Source organism: Babylonia areolata, chromosome 9 (genome assembly GCF_041734735.1).
Source record: "Babylonia areolata isolate BAREFJ2019XMU chromosome 9, ASM4173473v1, whole genome shotgun sequence".
Lineage (NCBI taxonomy): Eukaryota > Metazoa > Mollusca > Gastropoda > Neogastropoda > Buccinidae > Babylonia > Babylonia areolata.
The window spans coordinates 12,371,551-12,379,050 of NC_134884.1; the positions used below are offsets into that span (position 1 = coordinate 12,371,551).

At 41.3% G+C, this 7,500-nt stretch overlaps 1 protein-coding gene across 1 annotated transcript in view; it reads left to right on the forward strand.

Moving 5' to 3' along the window:
- Positions 1-7,500, forward strand: part of LOC143285720 (uncharacterized) — a 92,754-nt gene that overhangs the window by 59,516 nt on the left and 25,738 nt on the right. The window lies entirely within an intron of this gene.

Consider the following 7,500-nt stretch of genomic DNA (forward strand, 5'->3'; position numbering starts at 1 on the left):
TTGATGAAGCCTTATGTACACGAAAGTGTGTCTTCACAAGTGACTGAGAGCGTTGATGTTTTTGACTTTTTGCATTCATTATCAGTTGTTTAGCTTGTCAGTTTAACGACTTCTCTTTTACGAAGCCCTTTAAATACTTTCCTGTAATTGTATTTAGAAATATTTTTTTCAAATTTCACCCGCATTTCACCCTCATTTGCCCAGTTTCCTCCAACCCTCCATTCATTCACATCTCCCACCCCTTCTAACCGATGATACTCAAATGTATTCATAAATACTTTAACAAAATGTCTTCAATCACCAATATGTGTAAACAAAATGTCTCCTCCTGCAAATCAATATGCCATAATTCTGACAGACCATGGCCCTCTTACAAAGAATTGAAAGGGGAGCCCAGAGTGGCACGAGGCAATGGGTAACATTTAGATGCAAACGTTTGCATTGATGTACTGCCCTGGACATGTATGTGTTTGAGCGAGCCGACAGACTTGCTGGTAGCAAAACATCAACTAGCGGCCTTCATGTGGAGGAATCTGAAATTCAAAGAAAAGTTCAATAATACGAAAACAGAACAGGTACAAGGCCACCACATCACTGGTCGCCTCAGAGAAAGAAAGATAGCGGTAGCGGTCTAAAGTCTAACCTGAAAGGTAGAGCACGACCCAACACTAATCAAACCAACATTGGCATCATTTCCAAACCAATAATGCGTGGATTTCTTCAAAACGGAACAGGTCTTTCTGGGCCTCCCCAAACGGTTGACTGAACATGCTGGACGCTACGCGCGCACGCGCGTTAGTGTGCGCGCGCGTGTGTGTGTGTGTGCGTGCGTACGTGCGTGTCTGTCTGTGTGCGTACGTGTGTGTGTGTGTGTGTGTGTGTGTGTGTGTGTGTGTGTGTGTGTGTGTGGATATCTTAATAGTGTGCGTGCTGCCTATCGAATTGTTGTGGGAATGAAGGAAAGTGTTGTTCTTACATGGGGGGCTCAAAGCCAACCGCTTCTGTCCACCCGTTTGCTATTAAAATCTGAGTAAAGAAGATGAGTTTCGTCTTCTAAAATTGTATGGAATCTATCATCTTTTTTCCGGTATACGTCATCAAAGCTGTCTTGTTTTCTTCCCACCAGCCTGCCCATTTGTCTAAAGATATTGTCAGGTCTGTCTTTGTCTTGTTTGGTCACATTCCCGCCCCAGCACACAGAAGCATAAAACAGAACACTGGAGACAGCAGAACAATAAAACATTTCTGGCAGCTGGTTACGTACTTCGAAAGATCTGAGCTGCCAGAGATAATACATCAGACTGTTTACTTTTTTCACAAGTGCATTTGAGTGTTCATTCCATGACAGTTTGTTGTCAATAAATACACCAAGACTTATGTGGCCTTATTGGCCTGTTCAAATATCTCTCCTTTAATGACAGTCTGATTGATACTTGGTTTCTTCTTCCTGTAATCAATAACATGTTATGTAATTTTTGTAACATTTAATTCTAAAACGTTATGGCCACACCAAGTTCTGAAACTGTCGATGTCCTGTCTCTACTCGATGCTATCGACATCAGTTTAAAGTCCTGTCAGAGCTCCCTAGAGAAGAGCAACCAGAAATTCACATACACAGAAATCTGTTGCGTCAAAAAGTAGTAAAAGGATGTCAACTATGATGTAAGGCGCTTTGAGCAGCATTGGTGCTGGATATCGCGCCATAGAAAAACTATGTATTTTTATTTATATTATTATTATTACAGCACAGTACAGTGCAAAACAGTACAGTACAATTGTTACCGTACGATACGATACAATGCAATGCATTACAACACAATAATACAACACAACAAAACACAACTGGAAGTTGGCAACCAAGTACCGAACGTTGTTCATTTATTATCAGATGTACGCTGATGATTTATGTTTCAAAATGAATAAATGATACAACTGAAGTCAGCCAACAAGGTAGCACACGACAGCAAATGATGTCACATGCTTCACTCGCATCACTCTTATTCTGGGGTGGGGAGAGGTTAAACAATAACAAGGATATCAACAACCACAACAACAACAACAACAACAAAAACCCCGATTTTATATAATAACAATAGTTCAAACGTTTAACACAGGTTGAAGAACAGCCTTTTATACGGCCCATTGGGGCAGTGAATTCATATCCATTGTGTCTTGGGCTCAGCATAGGAATTAAGGTGGGGCCCAATCCTCTCCCCTTCCGTCATTTGAATCTTCCCTTTGGACGAAACTGTCTGAATGGTTAAGACGCTAATCTGCCACTACAGTGTCCATGAGGGTCTGCTTTCGATTTCCGTTCTAGCCCTCTCTCCCAAGTTTGACTGGAAAATCAAACTGAGCGTCTGGTCATTCGGATGAGACGATAAACCGAGATCCCTGTGCAGCAAGCACCTGGCGCACTGAAAAAGAATCCATGGCAACTAAAGGGTTGTCCTCTGGTAAACATATTGAACAAGAAATACACACACACACACACACACACACACACACACACACACACACACACATATATATATATATATATATATATATATATATATATATATATATATATATATGCATGCACTCAAGGCCTGACGAAGCGCGTTCGGTTAATCCGAACGCAACGACGCCTTCTTGAGAAACTGTAACTGAACTGAACTATCTGAACTGAACTGAGCTGAACTATCTGAACTGAACTGAGCTGAACTATCAGAGTTGAATCGTCAGCATACTTGACAAAAGGATGCTGCGCCACTCCTGCAGTCAGCTGTGTACAAAGCAAAAAGAAAGGCTGACAGTGCAGTTCTCATTAGAGCACTAGTATTAGTGCATGAAAATCTCCTTCCGTCAACTGGACGTGTTAAACGTCCTGTCACAATAGTGTGTGCAGTTTGTAAGCTTCAGGTGAAGCACATACTTCGGATTTTATTTTAATATTGGAAGTAATGTGCATACAGCTTAAAACATATCAGGGGTATGATGTGCAGCTTGTATGAGCACGTTCCTCACACAATGCACAGAACTGGATCTCTCTCTCTCTCTCTCTCTCTCTCTCTCTCTCTCTCTCTCTCTCTCTCTCTCTTTAGCAAAATATATAAAAGATGATATACTCGGCAAATGATATGTATGTGCGTGTGTGGGATGGATGGAAGAAAGAGTGAGTGAGACAGACAGATATAGAGACTTGAGAGAGAGAGAGAGAGAGAGAGAGAGAGAGAGAGAGAGAGAGCAGACCTGATGAATGACAGAAATGTCACATGTCCGTGCTGTCCATCCGATGTTATTCGTTCACTGATCGTATTTCTATGATAACGAACAATACTCTCCTTTCCAAACAAAAGACAGGAATCCCCCTCTCTTTGCCGTTTCGGCCAATACTCTTCTGTCCTTTTTTCCCATATTTCTCTTGTTTACGATGCATCCAAAGATGTTTCTATTTCTCCTTCTCCGTCTTTTTCTTCTTCCGCGTCTGTGGTGCTGGCAGTTCTCCTTTCTCTGCTTCTGTCGAGTGCTGGGTGGACATTTATGACGTTCTCAGGCCGTTAGTGCATTACTCCATAATTATGCGCAGTGTGGTCATCTTTCCACTTACCAGTCGAACACTGACGTGGATCGTGATTCAGAGTGCGGGATAAGAGGTTTCACGTGCTTGTTTGGCTCTCTAATTGTGTGTACCCAAGAAGGGAGTTAATGGGGTACTGGTTACTATGGTTGCTCACTAAATATGCGTACCCAAGAAGGGAGTTGATAGGGTATTGGTTGCTATGGCTACATGACGGAGTTGCCGGCATATTGAATGGAAGGGTCGATTTTGTAAGTTCTAATGTCAGGTTATAATGGTCGAATCTACGTCATCTGTTCACATTTGTTTTCTTATGGAGATAATGGAAGTATGCAAAACACACTGGGTTTTACGACGGATTCTATGTGTGTGTGTCGGGGTGGAGAGGTTGTGAGTGGGGGGGGGGGGGGGGGGGGGGGTCGTGGGGTGTGCACACACTCCTGTACATGTATACGCAGTATATGGACAGAAGGGGGAGGGAGGAAGCTGGTCAGAAAGAAACGAAAATAGGGAAATAAACGTAAACTAAAAATGAGAAAGAAAGATGGGGGGAGAGAAATGTACCGATTATTTGACACGTGCACACAGCAGCAATGAGAGAAAAAAAATGTGCAGGATCAAAAACAAACAGCGAGGCAAACATATGTTTGTTCTGCATTGTCCGAATGTTCTGTTTAGCTTTTTATTCGGGATTAAAGGCTATTCCAGTATTGAATAAAAAGCTAATTTGTGTTTGCACATTTCTTTTGTCATTGCTGCTGTGTACACATGTCAGATGATTGGTATATATGCAAGCCCGGTGCTTCCTTGTTTTGAGGAAGCGTCTGGGTTTGTTCCAATGTACCTGTTCTCTACCTGTGTGCTGGCTAAATCGGTGGTATAAGCAGCATTGACTTGCAGTTGCGTACCTTGTGAATGGAGAGGGTTACCACTGTTTACTATTTGTTGCACTCTCTCTCTCTCTCTCTCTCTCTCTCTCTCTCTCTCTCTCTCTGCTATATAAAAGCGCTGAAAAGGAATATAACGTTATGAATCTGATTAGACAGCAAGCGAAGGAGAGAGAGGGATAGAATGCGAATATTTAACTCATAACAGGCCTCATGAAGGGGAATGTGTGAAAACATTGAATCAATAGTGCATCACATTTAACAGTGGGCTCAATAAACAAAACTACAACAAATGCACGTTACTTAAACAGATAGAACGAAACTGAAACGCCTGATACAAATATATGGCAAACTGTTTGACAGCATCCTCATTCACAGCGGACAATAGCAATATAAGTTTGAAGGATGTCTGCAAAACTTCTTAGGAATCGGTTCTCTTAGTTGATCCAAGGCGGTACAGCAAAACACAAAATTGATTTCTCTTTCCCGTGCATCTTTACACCATGGACAAATAAGTTCATTTTCATTATGTGGTCTATAGCGAAAATGATGAACAGTTATAATAGATACACCAAATCTAAATCTTGTCATATAAATTCCAAGTTCTCGTACATTTTCATTAATATATATGTTGGAGTGCAGTGCAGCGAGTTAAACTGCTGATACAAATCAAATCTGTTACTGTCTTGAATGTGATCACCCCATTCTTGCTATCTACAATTAGTTAGTCTGTTACGAAACAGCTGTAAAAATGTACTTACGTATTCGACACCTTGGTTAATCAACGCATACCCAAATTCTAATTCGCATAATTTTACTTTTACGTTAGTCGCCCAATTTTTTCTTTGCCTCTATCATCTAGGTCATATAACATATTATATGCTTTATTTTTCTGCTTTATATCTATATGCTAAGAGAATGGGAGAGAGAGAGAGAGAGAGAGAGAGTGATGTGAAGCACGCAGTCTCATCGTGCGGCACTGTCCAATTCATCGGCTGTTTTGTTTCTCTGTTGACTTCTATGTCTCGCTAAAAATACGACAGAATCCTTGACGCTTTTCTCATAAGCATGTTGAATTTTCTCCGTGTACAAAGTAGTTCGCGCATAGTAGTGAACACACACACACACACACACACACACACACACACACACACACACACACACGCACGCACGCACGCACACACAAGCGCGCGCACACACGCATTTACACACAAGCGCGCGCGCATACACACACACGTACGCACACGCAAGCACAATCACACACGAAATCAGAGAGACACAGAGAGTGAAGGGTGGGGTTGGGGGTGCAGAATGATGTAGAAAATGCACAAAGAAACATAATTGTCAAGGAAACAATCACCATCAGACTTTTCCATTTCGAAGGAATAGTCACAAGCTTGTTCAGGTTTGGAGTCAATGAGTCTCAGATTACGATTTCCCGAAGACAGCCAAGTTGAAAAATAAACAAAAGAGCTAAGAACAGAAACCAAGTCGGAAAGACACGAAGACAGGGGATGAATAGTGTCAGTCCCTTTACAAATTATTTATGTTGGATTTTTAGAAATCAAAGAAGAAGAAAAGAAAGACAGAGAGAAACAGATATCATGGTGCAGGCAAACAGGCAAGGAATAAGAGTGACAGAAGAAAGAGAGAAACAGATATCATGAAACAGGCAAACAGGCAAGGAATAAGGGTGACAAAAAAAAAGACAGAGAGAAACAGATATCATGGTGCAGGCAAACAGGCAAGGAATAAGGGTGACAAAAGAAAGACAGAGAGAAACAGATATCATGGTACAGGCAAACAGGCAAGGAATAAGAGTGACAGAAGAAAGAGAGAAACAGATATCATGGTGCAGGCAAACAGGCAAGGAATAAGGGTGACAAAAAAAAGACAGAGAGAAACAGATATCATGGTACAGGCAAACAGGCAAGGAATAAGGGTGACAAAAGAAAGACAGAGAGAAACAGATATCATGGTACAGGCAAACAGGCAAGGAATAAGAGTGACAAAAGAAAGACAGACAGAACGAGATAAATCAGACAGTAACGAAGACACTTAAGTAAGAAGGGGGTTAATTTCAGGAGAAAGGGCATCGAATAGCAAAGACAAAAAATGAGTATAAAGGCCGAAACAAAGATAAATGGAGAAAGAAACAAAGAAAGAAAAGACAAAAAAATGGTATGTACAAAAAAGGAAAGGGAAATGGAAGCACGTAAAAGTATTTTAAAGGATGTAATGAAGACAAAGGTGGAGTGGCGTCACAACAAAGAGATACAGACACACAAAAAAGTAAGGAGAAAGAAAGAAAGAAGGGCTGGAAGGAAAAAACAAAAACAAAAGAGAACAGAAAAAAACAAGGTGAGGAGGGAAACGTGAGGGCATAAGGAAGAAGAAAGGAAGAGAAAGAAAGCAAAAAGAAAGAATACAGTCTTAAACGAAGACACTTAAGGGAGAGGGAGTGTCAATGAAACGGGGGCTTTGGGAGGTGTGAACTGAAGAGAACAAAAGGTTAGAAGACAGACACAGAGAGAGAGAGAGAGAGAGACAGACAGACAGACAGACAGACAGACATAGACAGAGGGAAGAAGAATGAGACAAAGACAAAGGGGGAGTCAGTGACAGTGACAGTGACATTATGTCAGCAAAACGGCACTGAGCGAAGCCTGGTGGTTTCCCGGCAGTGAACAAAAGGCACACAGGGACATGAGCACACACACACAAAACCACGCTTGATGGAACTGGCTGCAGTGGTAAGCTTGAGGATAACATTGAATATAATCCTGTGTGGTTTAAAGAAAATGTTATTGAAGTATTCACTGTCACCAGTTTAACTGGTACTCGAAACTGATAAAGATCGTGTGTGTGTGCGTGTGTGTGTGTGTGTGTGCTGCATAAATGAGATTTTGGTCAGGAGTATTTCAGTATATTTCAAAATCATTGTGTGTTTTTTTATTGTACAGTTTAGGACGACCACCAACATCCCGCCTATTAATCATTTGATATATCAGTGCACTCCAAGGAGAGAAATAGTATGCTAAAAGCGTAATT